Raw genomic sequence first — 20872 nt, 5'->3', positions numbered from 1 at the left:
ACGTGAAACAAAGAGCAAGAAAACTCGAGTGAGGAGTGTGTTAAAACTAATTTATGATAATGTAGCTAACAGTACTCATTAATACATGCTCGTTTGTTTTTTAAGTTAAGACAATTAACTAATTTCAAATCACTATTTCCTCATTTTCTAATTCATTAATCTCTAGAAGAAGCACCCACTCTGTTCAAAATACCCCATCTGAATATACTGCTGAGCTCTTGAAAAGATTTATTTTCAGCAGCAACCAGAAAAATAAAAAGATACAGAAGAATAATAAAAAATGGATTAAAGTGAACAGAAATAATTTATCAACTGCAGACGCACAGGAATGGAAAAGGCTGACTACAAAAGATTTCTCAGAAGAAAAAAATATCAAGGAAGGAAAGGAATTAAGCGCAACTGTTTTACGCTAACAATACATTTGTGTATATTTGTCAGCATTGCAGACAAGTTGCTTACCTGCCTGTTGGTACAATAAGGTATTACACAGTATAAGGAAAATGACTCAGACAGCTGCATTGGAAAAATGCATAATGTTTTTCAGGTCAGACATCTTCAGCAGGGCTGAATTCCTCTTGTTTACACTGCTATAAATCAGGAATAGCTTAGTTTAATTTCAGTAATTCGAAACCTGAGGGAATAAGTAGAAAATCAATAGGTTGTCTATTTGGGAGTAACTTGAGGTCTTGGGTGATGCTTCTGAGCAAGAAGTGCATAGGAAAACAACATGCCTTAAAGGTACCCCTTGGCGCACAGAGATTTGGTTGATAGACTGAGGTTGGATATTAGGAAAAAATCCTTCTTAGAGTGGGAGGTATTGGAAATGGCTGCCTAGGGAGGCGGTAGAGTCATCATTCCTGGAGGCATTCAAGAAGAGTTTAGATTAGTGGGGACATGCTTAGTGGTCATGATGGGGATGGGCTGATGGTTAGACTGGATGATCTTAGCAGTCTTTTCCAACCTTAATGATTCTACGCTATGAACTGACTTACCCAAATCTCTCTAATAATACCCTATATATGCTTTTCTAAAAACAGTTTCCTATTTCTATATATTATTTTCTCATTCTTCTCCTGAATTTTTACCAACATCAGGTTTCCCATTTGTACTGAATTAAGAATGGTGTTTCTGTCAGAGTGCTCTTGTACCTTATTGTTTTACACTAGAAAAGCAAACTGGTTACTGGAGGCTACTCTAGGACCTACTGGAAGATCTTAAAATCAAACTTAGGCTTTATGCTTAAGATGTTAGATCCTTCAATAGCATTTCTCCCAGCTAACAAGTTAAAATCCTGGTTCCTGATAGAAGTGGAGGTGGGGGCAAACCTGTCAACTTTGTAGACACAGCTCACTTGAACTCTGTAGTCTCAGCCTCTTCCACTTCAGTGCCGAACTGTAATAAAATTAACATGGGTATTTATGTTTATCTGGGCTTTCGAAGAGATGAAACATGACACTATGTCTCAAGTACCCTCAGATGAAGGCAGGAGTTTCACAAGCTCTCTTTGTTCCTCTAGGCCAAGGCCCATGTTGCTCTAACACTCCTGGGCTTGTATCAGGCCTGGTTGGGCCTGTCCCCAGGAAGGAGCTGGAACATCCATGCAGTCCAACCTTGGAGGTCTGTGCTGAGGCAGCAATGTATTGGCCCTGTGTGTACAAGATCACAACGCCTCTCAGACTGGAATATATCCCATGCTGTGGGGCAGATCAGGTCAAGCTTAAGATGTGGTCTCAGTAGTTTTTCCAATTTCATGTGCTCTTCTTTGTTTGCCCAACCATTGGGCTGACCCTTAAGTGCTAGCAGAGGGATGGTGTCCTTGGGAGGATATGCTCATGATGCTCTCCTCACCTTGAGACTCAGTGGTGTCACCTGGGAGGCAGAGGGATAGGAATGGTGACGGAGAGAAGAAGGAGGGAAGTCTCATCAAGACTAAAATAAGAAGGATGAACTGGAAGGAAGGAGGAAGCCAAGGGGAAACAGATTGAGAGTTGCAGGAGTTCAGTGCCAGCAGATGTTCTAAATCAGATGGGCTGAGGGAGCTCCATAGGGAAACAAGGGCTGGAAGGGAAATGAATAGAAGAGCAGCAGGAACACAGAAGAAACTGCTGCCAGGTTAAAAAAGAGAGCAGGTTGTGCTGACGGGCTCCTCTTAAGCCACTTTTTTCCCCATTCAGTCAGTCTGATTTGCTTATTACACCCCTGAATATTTCAAGCCATTCTGCTCTGAAATATAAAGCAGAGAAAAGGAACAAGCTTGTAATAGACATGCATTTCTGACCCTCAGGTCAGTTTATATACAGGTAAAAGCAGTTACGCTTGTGCATCTATCATCTTACAGGCATTTTATTATTTGTGAGTAGAAAACCAGCATATCATAGGGAAAATACCAGGGAGTCTTTAACCATGGCAAAGCATGAACTGAAGAATCAGTCCAGCCAGGGTCTTCAGTACCTCCTGAATTTCAGCATATCTATCTGTACAACAGTAAGAGCAGATGAAAGGAACTTAGTTTCTTCTTGAAGTTTAAAGGCTGGTGCAATGCATATTTAGGGATAGGAAGTGTACTTCCTTGTCTTTGTCTCACTGACAAATGTGCAGATTGTGCAAGGCACACATTCACAGATTTTCCTCTCCCTCACACTGCAGAAGGCTGGAAACCTCCTTTGCCTGGAGGTTTTTCTTTCATTAAATTCCATCTGTTTTTATGTGATAATGGGTTGAATAGCCCATTTTCCATGAACAAACCCGATATGAGTGAAGAAATCTGTAGAAACCAAAGATTTTGGAAGAACAAATACAAATTGTTTTTCTTCTTGTCTTCAACTACAAATTTGTAAACAGTATTCTAAACTAAAATTCATTAACTATCTGCAAGTACTGATTCCTCTTTTCTAAGTTACACATTACACAACTCTGCTGTTAACAAGAATATTGTGTCAAATTCAGCATCACCTTTAAATTCGCTCCTGATTAAAGAGAGATACAGAGATAGGTACACTCATTCTTTCTCTCTTCTGGGCTCATCCTTATTATTGGGTCTTAAAATGGAAGAAATTTTCCAGTTCTTGATACCTAGCACAGCTTGGATCCTTTCATGTTACAAAGGGCTGTAGGCACAGAACTTCCCGTATTAGTTATGCTAACTATATTTTACAGAATGAGAAAGATGAGACAAGAGAGGTGATTTAAAAGGACATGACAGTGAGTAAAAAAATAAATAAATTAAAAAGTAAATTTAATTTGAAAATAAAATATAATTACTTTTTCTATTAGTGAGACAGTAAGCCCATCCTAGTAAAAAAGGTAGTGAAGAATTTAGATCATCCCTGTGGCAACAGACCTATGTGTTCCAGACAATATTGAATCATGTTCAAACTCTGCCTGAAGAACAGAAACAGTGAGAAGGACCTGCGATCAAAGCATGTTATGCTACTCAGACCCCCAGAATGTACATGTTCTTAGAAGCATGGCTAAAGCTGACATTTCTCTTGAGATGTTTTTATTTACAAAGCAGATACAAACCAAGCAGATACTAATTTTCGCAGCACTACAGGGAAATCATGATCAACTACATCTTCCATGAGGAGTTTCTCTAATAAATTAGCTATAAACATATTTTCATTCCTCAGCACTCCATATCTCTTGTGCCCATGACATGAATCTCAGATTCCACCACTTCCATGATTTAAATGAGAGCTCACATAGCTATTCACATTCTGGAAGTGGTATCAGTAACAAGTGAGACAAATTTACTGCTTCCTAATTGAAAATCAAACTCTGCTGAGCTCTGGGAGTCTCCAAATAAGGCATCTTTTTCATGATTCTCATTCTGGAACAAAAGTAAAAACAAAGATGTCCCATCAAAGGAGAACAAAATGTTAGGCAGTGTCATTCTTGCAGATAAGACAATCAAGAGGACTGTCTTTGCCACAAATTCTTTAAATGCCCTTGAAAAAGGCCACAGGTAAGTCTGAGTCTATGTCTTCCATTGCTAAAGTGAGAATGCTATTATTTTACTTCTTCCATTCTTTACTTTTCTGGCCTACTTTGAATATAAATAACGAAGAAGTAAGAGCTGCCTATGGAATCAAACACATCAAACACAGTACCTTCCCCCTGGCAGTGACTAGGAGCTGATCTTCAGAAGACTGTGAAAGATACTCCAGGGAAAGGAGCAGTAGCATAATCCACCCTAATGAAAGATTCACTCTAATCCCTAGAAATTAGAGATTGACCTAAACCATGAAGCATGAAGTTCCTATCCAGACAAATTTATTTCACCTATTACAAGCTGTTAGCGTTATTCATATCCGTACCAAATCCCCTTCTAAATGCTGCTAAATAATATGGGAATGCATTTTGCTGAATGATTCTTAATGTCTATTTGAATTAAATCTCTGCTATGGGGTATAATTGTGGCTGGGGTTTTTGGTTGTTCCTGTAAACAGTGGCAAGGAAGCAAATGAGCAAAAGAGGAGGGAGCGATGGCTGCTTCTTATAGCTTTTAACTTCCTTTCCTTTGTATTTTAGCAAGTATTTATGCACGAAAGAAAATGTTGAGTTGAGCGTTTTGCAGCAGAGTTCTTTGCTAAACTATATCAAACAAATGAGTCTGCTCTTTTGTATCCTCTTTCTAATTTGAGACGTCTCTGAGGCAGCTTTGCTTTCATAAAAACAGGAAGTTTGGGGATTCCTTTCCTCCAGATTTATTATTTTTTCACTTAATAAAGCAAGCTAGATGAAGAAAATGTCACTGATATCTCCCTGTGTGACTTTGCACTGCAGTCATTTGGCCTGGGAGAATGCAGAGGGGCAGTACCAGGACCCCAAATTATTTGCCCTGAACATGGAACTGCAACTTGAGTGTATTTCTATGTACAGATCCCAGGTGGGATGAGTAGATCACACTTTTTTCCTTCCCTCAGGCGGGGTTAAGCAAATCGAAGCTTCGTTTTCTTTCAAGCGCTGAGCAGCTGCGTGTGTGTGTCAGCTCTATTTGTCCTTTTTTTTTTTTGCCTCTTGCCCAGGCACCAGGAGCAGGTTTCCCCTCGATTGAAGGCTGCATTGGATGCTGGGGACCCATGGGAGAAGGGGGATGCACCCTTCAACAGCACACACCAAGATGAGGAAAAGCAATTTCAATTCACAACATCAGGCTTACAAAATAAATCACTCTGCACCACCCCAGATAATTTGCAGGGTATTAAATTGAATCCTTTTAAAAGGAAAAGCTTGCATCCAAGAAAAGGGCAGCAAAGCGAGGCTCTGGACTGAGGGAATTGCCAGCCTTACTTACCAGTACCGCAGGGCAGAGATAAACATTAAATAAATTCAGTAATCAAAATAAGGACTGTGTGAAAGCACCACTGACAGAGGGATTCTGTTCCACTGAGCATCCACAAGGGTGGGAATTTATTCCTCATTACATCTGCAGGATGATTTAGGGAGCAGCATCATGGGTGCTGGTGCAGCTCCCAGTTCAGTCCAGCTGTGCCCCTCGTGCCACACAGCAGCAGACAGGGTCTGGCTGTGGCTCTGTGCATTGCTGTGGTTTTACTGCCAAGAACGCCACTGTCAAAAGGTGCAGAAAGGAAGTGTATGTCTCCTGGGGCTCACTGCTGCAAGCCATGGGCAGGGAGGGGTGGAGAGGAGAGGGTGTTCTCCTGGAAACGATAGCTGGTGGCTTTATGAAGTGATACTGCGTTAATATGCTTCATGAAATAAGTGACGTACTTAAACATTTGAGCATGGGAAAAGAGGAGAGAGGAGATGAGATATTTCAGGGTGATGGAATTTGCTGAGGTGGGGGGGTGCCTCTGGATAGCAAGAGCATGTTGCTCTATTGGGTTCCTGCATAACCTGCTGCCACTGCAATATAGTCAAGACAACTGGAGGGGACTTTGAGCTGTGCTGCAGTGCACAGAACAAGTACCCTGAGTGTTAGCCCTCCAGGAGCTGGCTCATCCTTGCCTACATGGGCCTCTGTGACTGCTTATAGAAACACTCCCGTGTCACACAGTGCAATTGCTTCCATCCGGAGCCTGGCGAGGTTACAGGTAATGTGGAGCCAAGAATGGAAAGCCTTTCCAGAATTATTTAAGTATCTCAAAAACAGCTTTTTATTTTTGGCTTAGTTTATTGAAAAACATAAACAACACTTAAAATTTGTTCAAAATTCATCACGCTACTAGAAAGACAAATTTTTGTTTTGTATCTATACATGTTCTCATATAATACACGATCCACACATTTAAAAGAAACAGTATTGTTAAAGTAAGTTATTTAAATATTTTACATTTCCTTAAACATAATTTTAATGTAACTGACACAGTTCTGAAGCAGGTGAAGATGTGAATGTTTCTGTTGAAAAATGCTCACCAAATTGTGGCTCTGTTTCAGTAGTGAGTAGGAAAATCTCTCTCAAAGGACAAGGTTGCATTTCCATTAAAATCTTAAAATCCAATCTCATGTTCTTTGGTCAGGCTAAATTCACACATATTTCACTTGGATTCATTCCTTAATGAAAGCTGCAAGATCTGAGCTCAGCTTGGATTTTTGAAGAGAGTTAATGAAAACAGAAGTACAGGTGGGTGCAGCAGCTCTCTCTCCCATGAGAAAAAGAAGTGAAATAGTTCAGTGAATATCTTTCCCATGAGGATTAAAAGGAAGATATATGTAAAAATGCTTTCAGTATGCAAACTCATCAATTCAAAAGGAAATTGTTAAGGATATGAGCAGCCTTCACACATACTGATTTCAATAAAAATTGAAAATACTTGGGGAAAACTCCACCATGTCCTTAAATATACTGTTTTTAAAGTTTTCATCTTATATTCTGATATAGCTCACGACATCTTATGTGGAAAGCAAAACTTGTTCTGTGTCTGCTGCAAACATCCTACTGACAGGGGCAGGCTAGCAGGGCTAAACCACATCATGAAAAGAGAGCCTGAGATAGCCCCAGTGGTTTTTCACTTTTTAGGGGGAAATGCTATAAATCTTCCACCCTGATATCTTTCCAATCTTTCTTACTGCTATTCATAGAGGAGCCCATTCAGGGGTAGCAGAATTCAGCAATATTAGACTAATGCCTGTGTAAAGGGTAAGAGAAACCATATCTTTTCATTTACTTTGTTGCAAGCTCTCTGCACACAGTCTACAGGCAACACAAGAGGTTAAAGATCCTTAGAGAAAATATCTTTGTCATCTAGCTGCTTTGCTGAGAGATAAGGTTACTAAGACAAATAGGACAATACCAACCACACAACATTAAGAATATGATTCTCAATGGCCTTAGCAAATTTAAGCAAATCCTTTTCAACAGTCTGACACCATAAATGAAGTGTTTGAGATGGTATCTCCAGTACTAGAAAGAGCAGCCTTGACACACTCTTTGATTAGGAAAGCTGACATTTCTGTTAAAGTTCAGCAAGTCACAGAATCCTCTTAACATATGGCCAAAGATTACAATGTTTTCTTCTGAAAAAGGTGAGCATGATTGCAGATCTCATAACTTTCAGAGTCAGGAACAAAACTTACTGCATCTGCTTCACTTTTTCATTCTCAGCAAAACAAACAAAGATGGGGAGAAAGATAAAATACCAAAGAAGAGTAATGATAACATTAATCCCTCACATGCTTTGAAGATGTAGAAAAGACAAGAAAGCAATGTAAATCTTGCTATTATACAAATATGATGGAGCTGAAATTGCTGAGATTGAAGTTGAAGGATATTTTGTATGATATTATCACTATTCTAGTTTGATCACAAACAAGCCTCAAACCTAGAGATGGGACTCCAGCCACAGTGTGAGATTCAGCAGCCAATTTTTCCCAAAGCTCAGATTACACCCATTCATATCTTGAGGTTTGCAGTTCCAGAGAAATACCTGCAAATTCAGAACACATGGAATAGAAACCAGGCTAGAAACTGTTCCATAAAAGAGCCTCCTGAAGAGGATGCAGTACTGCTGGCTTGTGACTGGATTGGTATACTGAGAGATTAACCTTCAGAGGACTGGATTATACCAGAAAGTGAACACTTTTATGTAAACATCTAGGAAGGCTTAGATTTTATTCAGTTCACAGTGCAGCTAAAGGATCTGGTCAGTTTTTATTTACTCAAAGCAATTTACACTGTCCTCCTGTTCTTTATCCAACACCATAAAAAGATCTCTGTAGGAAATAAAAAGAAGTATGGAAGTATACCATAAACAGTATGTATTTACACAGGGCTTGCAAACCCTAGAAGTGAATGCTCCGTTTATGCTATCCACCAGCATTTCATGCAAGCTTTCTGTATAACTGCACATCCTAAAGCATGAGAATAAGGACAATCTTCAGAATTGTTTAAAAGGTTTACAGCTGCTTTCATTGAAATAAATGTACTGGAAACAACAGAATCAGGAAACTGTGCGAAGGCTATAAAGTTTGCATAAAGAAACCATTATGAAGGTGTGCCAATAGAACAATTGTTTGATGTTGCGTTACAAATGTATTTTTTTCCCCTTAAGATTCAGTTTATCCAATGGCTTTTGCACTTAAAGAACAAAACGCAGGAATTATTTTCTGAGCTGCAAAGAGGAAGTTTTCAAAGAATTAATGAAAACCTAATCAAGACTAGATGTCAGCCTAGGATGTTCTTGGTGTTTTTATTGGGATTTAACCCTGCTCGTTGCCATCTCAGCTATACCACCAGAACTGCTTCTCACAACGTTTTCATTTCAGGTACCAGACGGAACCATGAAATAGAGAATAAACTAGAAACGAAAGCAAAGCACTCTGAAATTAAAGATTTCTCACATTTTCATGTTAGGAATAAAAAAAGGTCTGGCCTCCTTTTCAGTTAAGCCATGGTATGTGCTAGGTAGTAGTGACTGAAGGAGGACTGCCCTGATGGTCTAGCAATAGATCCTAGAGTTCCTTTGTGCAAACCCTTTACCAAGCTTTGTTTTTACCTAGAGATCTCAGATCTGTGTTTCATCATAAGACCTTGCAAAATTTTAGCAAAATTTCTCAAGGGGGACTGGAAATAGTAATCAGAAAACACCTTGCATTTCAGTGTCTGTTCTCTCAATTTCCCAGTGTTGCTCTCGGTGTCTTCCCTTTGGAGAAGAAGCTGAGGCTGGATCCTAGACAAGGTAGTACAGGCAGCCAGAAAGGTGAAAAGCTTTTTCTTTCCCATGTGCGTTCACCCACGGTGCATCCATTAACTAGAAGATAATGTTTCAGTATTCAAGGAAAACAAAAGCCGCCTGTAACTTATCCAGAATTACAGCTAACTGTCTGCAAACATGTGAAAGGGAATGATAACATCTTTTGATCATTACACCACAACGCATAAAATACCTTGTATTCTCTGTAATTTATTACCTTTGAATTTTTTGGGGGAAACAAATGTTATTACTGGTGAAAGATCCTAGACTAGCAGCCCTTCAGAAAAAGTCTCCAGCCACTGAATTTTTCTCTGAAGGATTGTGGCTCATCCCCCTACCTGCCCCTGCAGACATTTGTCCCAGTGGTCTGTCTGATGCAACTGCTCACAGGGAGGGGTGAGGGAATTAGCACTTGGCTTCAGCACAGGCTCTGATGGTGCTTCTGGAGTGGGTTGTAATTTGTTGCTTTGGTAACTAAAGAACGTCATCCAAAACCCATGGGCTTCCCTTTCTAAAATTCCTTATAGAATGCAACACCTCTGAAGGATTTTATAAGAAAACATCGATTGTCCCTAAAGACTGGCATCGATTGTCCCTAAAGACTGGGGATCTTACAATACTTAAATTTCTTTCTTAGAAATGTTAGGTGCTATTCTGATTTTGGCATTTTGAATTATTTTTATAAGTTCAGATGTTGAGCAACCTTTCCAATACAAGTCCAGAGCCAATGGCTAGGAGGGCTATGGAGGGCCATTGGTGGAAGGCTGGAATCCCAGCTCTGCTCCTTAGTGCTCTGGGGAATCCTGGAGAGGAAATGAGACTACTGACCAGTCCTAATTCTTTAGCATCTGGGGTGGGCTCTGTGTAATAATCATGCAGCCATAGAGGACTGTAGGAACGCAAAGGTAATGCATATGCAGGATATGTTTGTGGGAGGGGTCACTGCATGAAGCATTCAGCTTCCTTTAATCAGCACTTGGCTTCAATTCCAAAGAGCATTTTACCTCCATAGTAATCTCCTGTGAGTGATTCCTGAGCATATTTCATATGAGATGCAATGCAGTTAACCATGTGTTCCGATGGCTTTGATTTTTAACCTCTTTCTTCTACCAAAAGTCTGCAGGACATTCTTGGCAAAAGCTATATGGCCAATGTACTGCAAACAGTATAAATAACTTTCTTGGGTTCTCTGCTGTAAGTGAACTCTAATCCTAAAGCTGGAGACGTCACAGGAATCTTTCCCTCAGCTTCTGAGAGCTTTGAAATAAGCCCATAACGCAATCACTCCTTCAGTCCTCACACTCTATTTCAGACTAATGCAGCCAGGAAGTTTAACTTCCTCCATTAACTTTGTATGCTTAGAAGAATGCAAGCAAGAAAATGGAGTGGAAATAGAAACATTTCTGAGAACGAGACTAAAGGACCTGGGAGCACGTCCTCTGCTCACAGAAGCATGGTCAGTATATGATGACTCCAGCACTGAGCTTTACGGAGACTTGAGCTGAAAGGGTCTTTCAAGGGCAAGGTAAAGAAAATAGGCCAAAATAATAGGCCAAATACCAAAGTCTTATTCAGAGGAAACTCCCTCTGAGCTCTGTGAGCTCAAAACCCTTGAATGTAGACTTAGCAAAGAACTGATTCATCTTTTCAAATTGAAGGAAGAGAAGTTTGTTCTCAAGAGAACAAACTATACATATGGACCTTGTTAATTACTGGGGCTTCCATAGTGTTTATCTGCTTACCAGCATATTTATTTCCCCTAACATCTAATGTACCTTTGACCTTTAATATAGCATCAACATGAAACAAGCAAACCAATAAAATAACAAGGTTACTGAAACTTATGAGTTTTTCTTGCATTGTGGAACTATCCTTTTTGCAGTCTCATTCATTTCCTGTCAGGAGAGTTTGGCACTCTGTCTCCAGTACATAAACAAGCCCAGAAGCTGGCCCAAGCCAGGCATTTTGCACAGCTAACTGTGGAAGACGCTTTACAGTGAAGTAAAAATTCTTCTTCCTACAGGAATGATCTCATTTTGGGTGTCCTATGTCCCCCTGCCCAGCTTTTTAAGCATTTATCTCCATCCTTTTGGGGAAACAGACAAATAAAAGCAGTAAGAAAGCTAGCTATTTCTGTGCTACATTTCAAAGGATTATTTTTTTTCCATGGACTCTGAAGATTGTTTGAAAATACACTTGTGGCTGTTCCTGATGCAGAAGAGATGTGCTGGAACTGTCCCTCCCCTTGCAGATAGTGAAAGGAGGATACAGCTGTAGCTCCATGGACATCTGAATTAGCTTGCGTAGGGAGCTAAGCCCTATGTGGAGCACTTTCACTTCCAAATTAATGTTGCCCATTAGCAGACTATTGCATCCACATCATTTAGGGAGCTGAGATGAGTCCTGTAGGGGCAACTTGTGAACCTCTGCTTCTCCTCAGAGAATTTTTTTGCCCCACAGACACACTCATGCCATTGTCTGTGTCAAAATATCCCTTTACTCCAACAACTCATTTTCTTGTGGCTTTGCCACAGAATAATCCTTTTCTTCCTATAAAATTTCAGCTTTAATTGCCATTTGGGGAATTTTATCCGTGCATTTGTTTTTCTCCATGTAAAATAATTCTGCCTTACACTCCTTTGTTGCACCTTGGACCTACAGTTATAAAATATCCCCCTTTGCCTTGTTTTCTCGGTTATTCTCTAAGTGATGCAAGTTTAGTGCTGATACTGCATTAGTGATCAATCAAAGCTTTGCCAAGAGCACACAAAATAAATAAATAAATAAAGCCTCCAGTATATTTTGATATGCCTTTGAAAGGAGGAAAATTCCTTTCACATGGCCTCTTGTCCCTAGAAATCTACAAGTTTCTTTGTCTTGGCGAATGGCCAAGCAGCACCGTGATGTACCATTTTTCTTGGCCAGTGTTTTTAGGTCTTTTGAAACCAGACCAAGTGTTCACATGGTATTTCTTCATTTAACAGCTGCAAGACAGTGACCGCAGCTGCATGTGCCGTGAAACCCAGCTTCCATCTATAGTAAGGGATGCTGTGTTTTTGTTTTTTTGAGATAGCTGACTAAACGAATTCAAACTCAAGCCTGATACAAACAGCTCTGCTGCTTCCTATGAAGCCATTTTACTATACCTATAAACCTTAGTGCTTTAGAAAACAGAGCTGGAGGGGGGCCTTTGCAGGGTGAGCGTGTATACACATGCTAATTTTCTACATGCGTGGGACTGCATTAGCATCTCTCTAGGTGAATGCCATACAAGTGGACTGAAGCTGAACATCTGCAGCCCACCTGACATCAATCTTTTCAAGCCCACACTGCTTGGTTCCTCCCCTCAACCCAATCATAGACCCTGGAGGTTACAGACTTGGCAGCCTGTTTAAATTGACCATGTTTGGAGTGGTCCCTTACATCATTTCATTTCATAAACTTTTAACTAAACTATTCCTGAGATTGGCCCAAGTTGCTTGCTGACAAATTGCAAAGATGCTTGTAAAAAAGAAGAAAAAAAAGGATAAAAACCCTCAAAACGTGGTTCATGATCAAGGCATACTCAGCCAGGAAATATTTATGGTGGGTCTTGAATGATCAGATGTTCTGGAAGGGGAAAAGGAGGAATAAATGTTCCCTGTCTGCTTGTTAGGGGTTTTTGTGGTGTTCCAGTGAAGAGTGATGAGGTTTTTGTGGGGTTAAGACATCTAAAGCTAAGCCTGGCAGGATGGAAATATTCTGCCCATGCTTAAAAAGAGGCTATGCATCTGTGCATTAAAACATGCTGTTTTAAGACCTTAATAATAATATTACTAACTAGTTGGTGGTAGTTTGAACATTAACTGAGAGTGGAACAAATTTGTTTTCGAACCCATAACAGGAATAGTACCTCATGACCTCAGAGACAAAATTCCTGGTGAGTTTAATGGTTTTTGTCGGGATTAGAGTTCTAGGGCAGTGGTCAGTCAGGTGAATGTGGTACCCTCTTAGTTTCAGTTAGATGCAAGGATGTAAGGATATTTTTTATCTGTTTGCTTAGGAATTGTGATAATCTCATTGTGAAAACAGGATTCTTGCCTAAGAGGTCACCTAATCTACACACAATAGGGAATAGATAGACAGATGGGGCAAACTGACAAAACCAGCTTGAGATAACAGCTACAGTTAGTAAAATAAACACACTTTTCCTTTTCTACAGGATTTTCTGTGGTGTTTTTTTTTTTTTTTTTTCTTTTCTTTTCTTTTTGCTATTGTAGAATAGCAGCGGCCTGAGGCTGGGAAGAAGTCAAAATGCAACTCCTGTCCTGGGGTCAATTTGGGGAAAAATGGGGTAAAGGGACTTTGCAGGGAAACAGCCTGAGTCTTGTCCTATGCTGAGTGAGCCAAAGCCCTGGCAGCAGAGATGGCTGAAATTGCCATTGAAGGGGGGTCACTGGGAACTCAGTACAGCAACCATTATAGACCACCCTGCCTTCAGCTGTGATGGTGGGGCTCTGGGGATCAGCTTGTGTTTCCTGCCTCCAAAACGCTCTTGGAGGTCCCCTTCCTTCAGAGTCCCTGAGGTATGTGTCTCATGTCTCTCAGCCACACAAAAAATCAGGCACGTGGCTCTTAGGGTCAAGAGGAATGACCACCCTTGTAGCAAAATGAAGCTAATCTGTGTTTATTGAATTCTTTTAGCATGTTGTTTTTACTGAGGAGAAGCCATCTCACCCCATTTCCTCTCCCAGAGCAGGCCACAGCATGGTTGCATAGGCCTTCCTAACAGTAACTATCTTGCTTGTTCTTTAGGCACATATGCCTCTGCAACCTTGTCTGACGGAACGATGTAATTTTAATGACTAAAAGCCATGGATTGATAAAATGAAAGGGAAAAGAATTACACATTCTACTGAGGATTGACTTACAAAATGCATTCAAGGGTTTGCTAATGCATTTGTACATGTTTAATAAAGGCATAAGCAGTCCAATGGGTCAACATGTTTCCTTTATCCAAAGTTCATCACTAACCATAGTAACCTACACCAGCATGCTTACATTCAGCTTTGTCAAAGCCCCTTGTTTCTATTATGTATTCAGACATCATTAATAATTGATTAACCCTTTACAAACCACTTAGATGTGGAATGTCTCTCTGAAGTGGAAACAGGAACTGATCAGACAGCAACCTGTCAAAGAGGCTATTAGGCAACCTCCTTCCTGTCCAGAGAAACCACATCAATGAACTCGCAGGTAAATTCTGCCTTATTTGTGTCTGGAGTTTGTTTGTGAACCAATCATTTATTCTTTGTCTTCTCTGCTTACTCAAAACAGTTCTCAAGTGCTGTAGGGAAGATTGGCTGTGTTTTTTGTGGAAGTGTATCCAACCTTCGGGTATCTATCCTATTTTGTTAATTTACCCATCCTACTCCTCAGAACACGGCAGGAATTGTGCACATGCCCTCAGAAGAGAGTGGGCCGTAATGATTTCTCCATACAAGGATTCCAGTATGTTTGTTTTCAGAACGTTCTACCATACAACAGATGAGCTCTGGAGGGAAAACATACGTGGAGGTTACACAAGTGCCTTTGTCTGAAGTCCTGTAAATACAAATCAGCTCAGTCTATATAATTGGTGTACAGACATCATAGAAGCCATAGCTTTACCCACCAGGGGCCTGGGCTTTGTTTCATCATCTACATTGAGATCGCAGAGGATATAATTCCTAGAAATTCGAATCACACTTGTCCTCGTATGCTCCCACAGAAGGAACTCTTCCCTCATCTCCCAGGCAGAATGCCATAACCTGCCAGTGGCAGAGAAGGGATCCACACACAGGATTTACAGTAACTTTAATGGAATTCTCTGGAAGACTCAAAAGCTTTCTATACAAAAATGTTAGTTTTTACAGACTCCTAAACAAGACTCTTTCTAGTTAAAAACCACAAGTCTGTGAAGTGGGAAGCACCAAAGGGACCTGAGACAAGAGAGGCTGAGTTGCACAAATGAAAGGTATTGCTGGCTGCAGTCTCAGGGGATTCACTTTGGAGGTTTCATAAATTTAAAATAAAGCATCTGATTCCATGTTGAGTCCTGTGCTTCTGTGCTACTGAATGCTTCTTTGAAACTAAAGATATTGGTATATTCTATACTGCAAGGAGATTGATAAAAAATTTAATCACAAAGTTACAAAGCTGGTTACAAAAACCAACCAAAGCTACTGACATTACAACTTAGTTCAAAAGTTTGTGAGCTTGTGCCACCATCCTAACCCATTCACCATTTAGATGTTTTCTGAGTGTAAAAGTGAAAAAGCAGCAATGTGAATGTAGAGACATGCCTACGACTTAGCAAGGTACATTGTGCAGTTAAGAGGCACCAAAATCAAACACACCACAGCAATGGACATGCAAATGAAGATTCCACATTTTATCCTGAGAAATTAATCCAGAAATTCATTTTGGCAATGAAATTCTTATTTGTCATTTATGCAGAATAATGCAGAACGATATCAAGTAAATATAAAACTACTTTAAAGGTCTTCATTTGTATTAAACCTAAAAATCTTTTCATGTGTAAAAAGATTAAAGCTAAGAATTTCTTGAAAAAACATCTTTTTTCAAAAGGAACTGGTTTCTCAGAAAATGTGTTGAGAAAGTGAAGAACTGGGTCCTTCCACATATTGACATGGAAACACTTTCTGAGAAGAGTGAGGGAGAGAAAATTCTATGTCCGTGTCCTCAATGGAAATTCTCGGAAAAATCCTACCTCACAGTTTGCTTATTCTGTTAAATATTTATGCTAAATAGTGTTTATGCTAAATACTATGTTAAATATTTCTTTACAAAATTCATAAACAAAGAAAAGAAGCATTTTTATGCAATTCTACTACAGCCACCGCATATTTTCATTTCAGATTCTGCAAGAAGGCAAGGACTTTTGTGATGAAAATTTTCCATTTACAATCTTCATAATTTTTGCTATGACAATCATTATTTACAGCATCAGAGAAAAAATATCTGATTAATCTGAAAATGATGATGGGTTTGACACAGCAGATGATACATATAATTCACAACAAAAACAGAAATGCACAACCAGGATTCTTTGAATCTCTAGTCATTTTTTCCAGCTGTGATTAAAGCCTGTAGAAAAGGAATAAAGGGAGAAAAATTGTGTATAGAACAAGCTGCAGCAGGTATTTATTCACCCATAAATGAGTTGGTGTATACAAATGTGCACACAAACCTATAGGTATAAGGTATATGCTGCTATAAGAATGAAAGGGATTATTTTTTAAGAATATTTAAAATTATGTAAGATAGATGCTAATACAAGTGTTCATTCTAAGTTTAAGTGCTTTTTGTTTGTTTTGTTTTACTGCTTAATTATTTCAAAAATACAAACAAATTCATCAGGAATGGCAGCAACTCTTCCACAAGGGCTGTCATCATTCTGTAGATTGCCTAACAGAGAACAAATGGAGTCTGCAGGATATAAGACTTATTTTCTAAATTGGTTTTGGTCCATTTCTAGTTCCTGCTCAGAATCAAAAAAAAATAGGAGGAAAGTAGTGTTAACACCTTTAGTTAAACTCAGTTATGACTCATTCGCATTCAGTGAATATATTCAGAGATCTCAGTATTTTTCTAATTATCACAATATTCTGGTTGATTGTTCTGCAGGTGTAAGTTTGTATTCTCAGAGAAAAACCAGGAACAACCTGTTGAGAGTTGTGTCCATGCAGCCATTTCAAAGATGGGGTCTGGCTTCTTGAATGTTGCTTTTCATGGAAGTAACCTTAAGGGCAGAACATATACAAGAATCCAACAGGGACAGACACAATTGGATCTCTCATAGCATATACTGACTTTCTGGACCATGTGTCACTTTGCTTTGCATCTTGAAGGCAATTTGTGAATGGCAGCTGGCAAGACAAGAAATGCTATATATATTTTCCTGTAGAATATTGAACATGACACAATAAAGTCTGATTTTAATCACAAGATAAATAATAAAAAATAACATAGAAAAGCTGTTAGTAAACACTGTAAGAGGAAGCGCTTGAGGGTGCTTCCTAATAGTGTAGTTATTTATAAATCTTTCCCTTCTACATGCTAAAAGACTCATCAAAGATGGGGATTCTGTATAAGAGCAATAGACTGCATTGTGCTGTGGGTAGCATGAAGTATATATTCAATAGGCATTGGAGAGTCCTTGTTCAGGGACCAGGCTTGGGAAGTGATGTAAACTGCTCACAGAGCACTTAATTTGATTCTATCAGAGATTTATTTCAGCATATGATTGATGGAAACTGACTAAGTGGTAGTGTGGCAAAAGTACAAAAGCTATTGAACTATTAATGTTATTTATAAGGACAGGACTAACTGTGATAAGCAAGGAGCAACATGAAATGTTTGCTTGCTTATTTACAATGAAAACCCTGCCTTTGTGAGGAGCAAGCACTATTGAACCAGCTTACGGGAAACTAAAGAAAAAGTAGATCTACCAGAGTCATCACTGGCTCAACTCCACACTGTATGACAGTGTGGGAAGCAAGTCAGAGATGGAAGATTTTGCATCAGATTTTGGAAGCACTTCAGTGAAAAAAACCAAAACAAAAACAACAACCTTTAGCACAGAGGTGCTGAACTTCCATGGGTACAGAAAATGCTGTTCCTCATCTGTGACCTGCTGTCTCTACTGGGCTTTGCCATTTAATTTCTCTGTTAAGAAAAGTAGAAATGGGTAAACAAAGTGAAACAGAAATCAGTATTCTGTGTATCTGACAGCAATTTCATTGCATTTGTTGAGTTCACATTTCCTGAGTGCTTGGAAAGTGTGACAGCATTTGTAGATAACTCCAAAAGTAATGCCATCTATTTTGCTTTTTTCTGGGAACTACAACAGCTATGAAGAACACGAAAACGTTACTTGGCAGAGGAAATTCTGAGCTACAAAACACTATTTTTTCAACATAGTTACCACCATTACCTATGCATTTTTACCTGCATGTCACTGTTGCTGCCACCACTGCTGAAACACACAACACACTGCCTCATTGTGCTCACATCCACTATTTGGTTTTCATCAACATTCAGCAAGCATCAATGAATGTCAGTGGGTACAATTTTTTCCATGTGGAGGAATTCAGATCCACACCTTTGGTACATACACACTTCCAAGTCAAATGCCATTTTGTCAGACTGTCCCTCTGCTGCCATCTGTCACATGGCAACAAAATGTAATGGAATATTGGTAGGAAGGTTCAGTCTCTACTGCCACACCACCAACATCCACCTCTGATGTCACTGGCCAGCATAATAAAATAGGAGATATTACTTTTGGAGCAGCCCCCATAAATAAATTCCAATCAAGTGGTTAGCATAATAACATATTGTGAAATTATATGTAAACATCAAACTACATTGATTGGGCAATTTCCTCTTCAGTTATTCTTGAATTATCTCTTCCCTGAATAAGTCTTTTAGGAATGTCTGAGCTGGAAAGCAATCCATGATGTTTTATTCTCTTTAGACCTAATTTATTCAAAATATTCCAACTTCTACATACCAGTCAATACATTACAGGCTCCTGTGCCAGCAATAGCAACCCAAATTGGCAAGTGACTGACCAGCTACAGAACTCAAGGAGGAACAATGGTAATTAATTTGTAACTATTTGTATGAAATAATTGAACAATATCTCACATGTGGTTTACTGTATGAGCTCTCTAACCCATTTAAAACTGCTTCTCTGAACTCAAGCAGAAGGATCAGACATACTGGCATTCCTAGTACAGGAATCCCCATGGTACTGTTTAACTTGTTGGAGGAAGGAAGGGTTAAAGTCACAGGAGGCCTCACAATTCTTGGGAAAGATCCCACTTCCCATCCAGGTCTCCTCAGCAGCTACATAAAGCCAACCAACCTGTCAATCTAATAGCAGAGAGTCAGATAGTCAGTCCAAACATCTGCCTTTCTTGTGTGGTTTCCCTGGGTGTTCTGCTTAGATTCTGCTGCACAGAAATACTTGACATGAAAGAGTTTCCTCACTTCACAGAAAAAGGCACAGCGGCTTCTCGGACTTCTGTCTTATTTGCTTTAGTCAGCCTATCATTTGCATGACAGAGAATGTTTTTTAATTTGATGCCGGTGCACTGATTAACAGCTCAGGTCCCTTTACAGATATATATTTCTTAGACTTGCCAATCAGCAAGATTAAACAGTGTGCTTGCAGTAATTTACTTACAAAGAGTGAGAGACTGACAGCCTCATATCAACTATTGTTGGTGTATTATCTACTGAAAGTAAAGCGAAACCAAATATTCTGTCTCCTAAGAATCAAAGTAGGAAAGAACAGGGGGAATGTGTGGAATTTCTCCCTGGTGGATCAGGCAACCATTTTTCAGATAATAATTAGGTCTCCTTCCTTTACTGATATTGTAGGCTGGATTTATGCAGAAAGTAGAGTATCTGAAGTAATGTGATACCCATAATCTGCTTTTGAGTTTATTCAAAGTTCATGGAGGCCAAGGAGAGTTTTGTTTTAGCAGAGCTTTGAATCAGATGCTGTTTTCTCAATGAAGCCTCCACTACTTGGATATCTTTAGTATACTGGTGATTTCTTTTTTCTTTTGACAATGGTCTTTCTGACCACCCTTATGGGTTACGAGTCCAGAATAACTGGACTCATAAAAGCTTCCAAGTGCCTACATTCTAATTCTGACAAGAATCAGAATGTATAGAGATCATTTTCATACAAATTTCATCTTTCATACAAAAACTATATTTTTTTTTCACAAGCATCCACATGAAAACACTTGGTTTGTAGCCTTAATCTCATCTTTATCTCATCTATCACAAGGATCTCTAGAAGTAGGGGAAAACATTGTAAAGTTCTTCAAAAAGAAGTTTAGATGAACATAGAATTTTACCTGCCTCTCCATTTGGTCCAGAAGCCCAGATTCCAGCCATTGTCATCTGTTGGTCATGAACAAAATATTAACTATACAAAAGCCCCATGACTGTGATCTTTTCCTCACTGATCTATCAGCCAGCCTCTGTTGGATCACATAGTGACTGAGTACAGAATCCTTCTGTTCATCTGCACAGCACATGTCCAGCCCTGCCCATATTACATGTATCCAACATAAGAAAACAAACAAGAAAACTTTCAACCACCAAACCTGCCTGGACTTAGGTGGAGCAGGACAGCCTGAACAGGCAGTCTTGGTGAGGCTGGGATGGGCATTCACATGACTGTGTGGACATATGACTGTGTCTATGCCATACAGTTCACAGCTGCTGAGCATCGGATGAAGACCTTACTCAACTCATGCCTGCCCCCCTGCTTACAGCAAATGCATCCCTGGTGCTGCTTGGATCTACAGAACAGAAAGAACAAGTCAGATGGTGCACCAGCCAGGACACCTTTCCCACATGCTCTGGAAGAGTATCCAGCTCTGTGGAAGACAAGAGCACTCTGCTTTGAATCCTGCTCCTGTGGCTCAAGATGACTCCTACTACTGCCATCTCTGTTTTTGTACACACATGTAACGAAACTTTATTGCATGGTGCCTGAAATATAAGTTTGATGACAATTTTTTCTTGTCTGTCCATATTTTAATTTGACCAGGCTTATTTACCCTGTTACAATCATACCATTCTGTGTGTCTGTTATACTGATAAAATGTCTCCTGTGCTTTGCCAGAAACTGTCATTTTTCCATTGTT

The sequence above is a fragment of the Coturnix japonica genome, chromosome 2 (genome assembly GCF_001577835.2).
Source record: "Coturnix japonica isolate 7356 chromosome 2, Coturnix japonica 2.1, whole genome shotgun sequence".
In the NCBI taxonomy this organism is placed as follows: Eukaryota; Metazoa; Chordata; class Aves; order Galliformes; family Phasianidae; genus Coturnix; species Coturnix japonica.
This window is presented reverse-complemented; position numbering follows the sequence as displayed.